Consider the following 5,124-nt stretch of genomic DNA (forward strand, 5'->3'; position numbering starts at 1 on the left):
CTTAGTGACTGAAGAACAACAACTGAGTAAGATAGCAAAGCCATTGACCAGAGTGGTCACATAATTTGACCTTCATTTTAAAGCACTTTTCCTGGATTTACCCTTTTTGGTTATTACAAGTTCAGTGTAAGATTTACCTATTTCCAAAATATCAACTAGTAACAATTTTACCAAAAGTAAAATACTAAAATACTTTGTTAGTTACATAACTAACAAAGAAGCCTTTTAAATTTTTAAAATTCAAAATGTTAAATATTTATTAAATATATTAAAAACTTTCAATTCTCTATGGTTATATAGACTAAACCTTTTAAACAAATTTATTCCTTTCCTAGATACTTATAAAAAGAATCTTACAGCTATAATTCCTAACCACAGATATTCCTGTCCATAGAAATATCCTTTTCTTTATCTAGTTTTACTGGAAAAGGGACTGTATATGTCCTAGAGAATGTTTAATCTTCTGCTGTGTTTCAATTTCCTCCCTTGAAAGGGAGAAGGAAAAAAATCACACTCCATTGTTGAATAACACTACTATTTCATGAAAGAAGATGTTTCTGCCAAATGTCCAAGGGAAGGAATCTTACTCAATTCTATTGCTGGTTAGAGCATTTCTGTTTGAAAAAATTAAAAATTACAAATTTCTGAAATGAAATCTGAAGATTATCCAGTATTAAATACATAGAATTTTTAAAATTGATATAAGCACATGAAGAGAAAATTTGAAGTTGCTGAAGGATATTCTAGAGGGAAAGAGAGAAGTGCTAGATACACAAAATCTATTAGAGCTTTGTATTTGTAGTTACAGAAGTACCTTTGTAATGTGGAGTCCAGCATGACTGTCAAAGTTGATGGGAGGTTCTTAGAAGAGGAAAATATAAAGCATGTAGCAGCAGCAGCGTCCTTCCAGCACTTTACAGGTACTTCTGTACCTTTCATCTCATTTTATTCTCATCATTCCTGGAATTAAGTGAGTAGAGTTTTATTTCTAATATGAGATGAAAAAATGGAAGTCTAAAGGAATTTAAATAATAAACTCGCAGTTGATAGCAAACCAATGACAAAACAGGAATCTAGACATCCTGACATTCGGCTCACTGTTCATCCCATGTCTTCATACTTGCTCCCTTTATGCTAAGCACAGAAAGTGGGAACTGCATCTGCTTTGTGAGATAGACCAAAACAGAGCTATTGTACAATGATCACCAATGGTGGTACAAGGAGAAAAAAGGGTAGGATAAAATCACACACACACTGTTTAAAAGGAATGTAAATTGGAATTCTTCACAATTTAAAACTTCTGTCTGGAAGAAGACACTTGCAAGAAAATGAAATGGCAAGCCATGGACTAAGAGGAAATAATGGTGAAATAGAAAGGACTTGTATCCAAATGTTAATAGGTTAACATCCAACCAATGGAAAAATATTTGAAGACACTTAACCAAAAAATATGGATGACAAATAAGCTCAGGTGAAGTTTCTCATCTTCATTAGTCATCAAAAAATGTAAATTAAAACTGCAATGAGATACCACTACACACCTAATGCTTAGTCACTTCAGTTGTGTCCAACTCTTTGAGACACTATGGACTATAGTCTGCTAGATTCCTCTGTCCATGGGATTCTCCAGGCAAGCATACTGGAGTGGGTTGCCATGCCATTCTCTGGGGGATCTTCCCAACCCAGGGATCAAACTTGCATATCTTGCATCTCCTGTATTGCAGGTAGGTTCTTTACCGCTGAGCCAACTTGGAAGCCCACACATCTAATACAAATGCTAAATAAAAATATCAGACAATATCAAGAGATTATAAGCATGTTAAATGACTGGAATTCTCATTTACTCCTGGTGAGAATGCAAAAGTAATAAATTAACAAATCACTGTATAGCCCCAAAATGCCACCTCTGTATATGTACCCAACAGAAATGAAAATATGATCACATAAGAGCCTTCGCCTGGATTTCAGTAGCAGCTTTATTCAGTTTCTCTAAACTGAAAACAACTCAAAATGCACTTTAGCAAGTGGATAAACAAACTGTGGTACATCCATGTAAAGAATAGTATTCTGCAGTGAAAAGCACTGATGCATGTAATACCCTGGATGAATCTCAAGTGCATTCTGCCAAATGAAAGAAGCCAACTCAAAGGCTGCATACTTTATGATTCTATTTATATAATAATCTGAAAAATGCAAAAACAGATCAGTCGCTGCCAGGGGCTGAAAATAGAGGGAGAGCTTGGTTGCCAGGGGGCATAAGGACATTTTTCGAAGGAGGTGGAATAGATCTACATCTTGACCTTGGTAGCTGTTATGTTGTAATCTATGTGTCATACTCTTAGAATTGCACATCATAAATGGCCAATGTTATATGTAAAGTATGCCATGTTAAAAAGGAATATAAATACAGAAAAACTGATTGAAGTCAAAGACATGAAACTAGTTGATGTCAAAAATAAAATATGCCAGACAATAAGAAAAACTCAAATTGTCCTCAGAATCTTCTATTTGACAGTAAACTTAAATTAGCAGTTGAAATGTCCAGTTACTACCTTTGAAAGTGAAAATTAACCAAACATCTTATTGGTTAGAGTATGTGTACAATTTAGAAAACTACATATTAATGATAACCTAAGAAAGAAATAGAGCAATGAGTGATCTCCATAGCTATTTAATTTCAAATGAAATCATTAGCTGTAAAAGCTTTAACTTACTTATTTATTTGGCTATACAGAAATTATCTGAATAAACAAGCCTCCAGGATGTAAATTGGAAAATCTTTACTCAACAAAAGGCAAATAGAGAACAAAAAACATTACCTTTGAAGGCTATTCTTTAACTGGTCAAAAGGAGTAGATGCTCTCTGAACCTGGGGACCCATCACAGCTTCAGTTCTTGATATTGCGTATGGTTGTAGCTTATTTGCCTAAAGTATTTGATACATAAATATTTGACACAGTGCCAACATGGTAGATTTGCTCTAAGAGCCCTATCAACCTTTGTCATATTTCATTTCTAGTAGTTTTCATGATCTAGTGGAAAAGCCTGGTCATTCTATGGAATCTCTTTCCTTGTCTTGGCCTTTCACGACATCTCTGTTCTCTCATTGAAAATGAAAAGATCTCGAGTTTAGAGAACAAAGTCATGTTTGTGCACAAGGTAGAGAAACCTTGCTTTGTATTTTGTTGATGAGAAGGTTTGTTCAGGTTTTTCTGTAACATCTTATGGAAAAACCCAAAAGAACTTTTTGGCTAGCCCAATGTTTGGGCAATCAGATTTTAACAGGAAAAATAAGAGAATCAAAAAAGAAAAATGAAAAGAACCTTGAAAGAGCATTTCCACATCTACTAAACTAACAACTGTAAACAGACAATAGCAGTTCTCAGTCTGGCCGATGCCAAGAAGAAAGGGGCACATCAATTTTTGCTCACATGGCCTTAGACATTTCTGAAATTATTTGTGGTAACAAAATGGAAGTACATTGTGAGATCTGAAAAATGTACATTTGATTAAATAATTCTCCATTTAGGAATTTATCCAAAGGAAATAATTTGATGGGAGAAAAAATGATGCCTGACCCATATATCATCCCAGAATGAGCTAAAATAGCATTAAAATAGAAAGCTAATTAAATGTACACCATTAGGGGAATTGGATAAAAAGGAAAAGAAATTTAGTGGAATACAGACTTGGGGAGCCTCTTAGGCAGCTTGAGAATTAGCTTTAGCTACCTGTGGTCAGCACCTGTGTTTATACATCCCCTTTTTCCTCTGTATCACCTCTCCAATGATTATAAGTGCCATTTAGAAAACTATACCTTTTGTTTATTTTATTCATTATTTGCCTCCCTTAACAAAAGCCACCCCATGAGTGCAAGGATTTTTGCCTGTGTTCTTCAGTGTTGTCTTCTCTGTGCCTTGAGCAGTTCCTGCCACATGGCAGATACTAAATAAATATTCATTAAACAATTACCAAAAAAGAAAAAAGAGAATGAAAAGATACTCAGTAAGGACTTTTGAGTAGCCTAATTTTGATTCTGTTTTGGCTTTTATTTAGCCTTAAAAAAATTGTCTATTAAACACATGTTGACTAAGCCCTGCTTTGAACCAAGCATTGCAATAGGTGCTGTTCCATAGATGTGGCCCAGACAGTCATGATCCTGTAGTATCATATGGGGTATGCAGTCTGATGGGAAAGAGGGCCTTGGAGCGGGAATCATGAGGGGAATGAAAGGGGAGGAGAGGGAGCTGTAAGGATGTATTACACAAGGACTTCCTCTGCTTCCCTGGTGGCTCAGATGGTAGAGCGTCTGCCTGCAATGCAGGAGACCCAGGTTCGATCCCTGGGTCGGGAAGAGCCCCTGGAGAAGGAAATGACATCCCAATCCAGTACTCTTGCCTGGAAAATTCCATGGACGGAGGAGCCTGGTGGGCTACAGTTCATGGGGTCGCAAAGAGTTGGACATGATTGAGTGACTTTACTACTTTCTACTTTCCCCTGCTTAGGGATTAGCTATCCTCAGGAATCAAAGTCTTGGGGGGTAAGGAATGTTCCAGGCCTAGCAGACGCATACATGGAGGACCAGAGCCAAGACTCTGGCTCTTCTAAGGATAGAAGGAGGGAAGTGGTTGGGGGCATGTCCATTGCATGCTGAAAACCTGGAAGAGGACAGACTGGGTTGGGATATCATTTGGGTCTCTTGAGGGTGATGGGAAATTATTGAAAAATGTAGATGTAAACAGAAAAATGATGTGGTCGTACTTGAGGTTTGTGGAAGGGCTGTGGTTCCATGTAGAGTGTAGGCAGGAAGCATATAATACTAGAGACAGCTGGTCCCAGAGGGTAACACAAGCATAGGCTGTAGTGCCTGGTCCAATCCCCATTCTGTCTGCCTCATTAAGTGTATTTAAGAGGTGCCCCACTCCAGTCCTCCAGTCCTCTTGCCTGGGAATCCCATGGAGGGAGGAGCCTGGTAGGCTACAGTCCATGGGGTCGCAAAGAGCTGGACACGACTGAGCAACTTCACTATGCTTTTGTGTTTGTGTTTAGCTGTAAGCTGTGTCTGACTCTTTGTGACCCCATGGACTGTAGACCACCAGGCTCCTCTGTCCATGGGATTTCCCA

General features: G+C 37.6%; 1 non-coding gene across 1 annotated transcript; it reads left to right on the forward strand.

Annotated features, from left to right (window-relative positions):
* Positions 1–4,282: 4,282 nt before the first annotated feature.
* TRNAC-GCA (transfer RNA cysteine (anticodon GCA)) lies at positions 4,283–4,354 on the forward strand. Its single transcript has one exon. It is a non-coding gene; the product is annotated as a tRNA-Cys (tRNA).
* Positions 4,355–5,124: the final 770 nt, after the last annotated feature.

Source organism: Bubalus kerabau, chromosome 11 (genome assembly GCF_029407905.1).
Source record: "Bubalus kerabau isolate K-KA32 ecotype Philippines breed swamp buffalo chromosome 11, PCC_UOA_SB_1v2, whole genome shotgun sequence".
NCBI classification, from domain to species: Eukaryota; Metazoa; Chordata; class Mammalia; order Artiodactyla; family Bovidae; genus Bubalus; species Bubalus kerabau.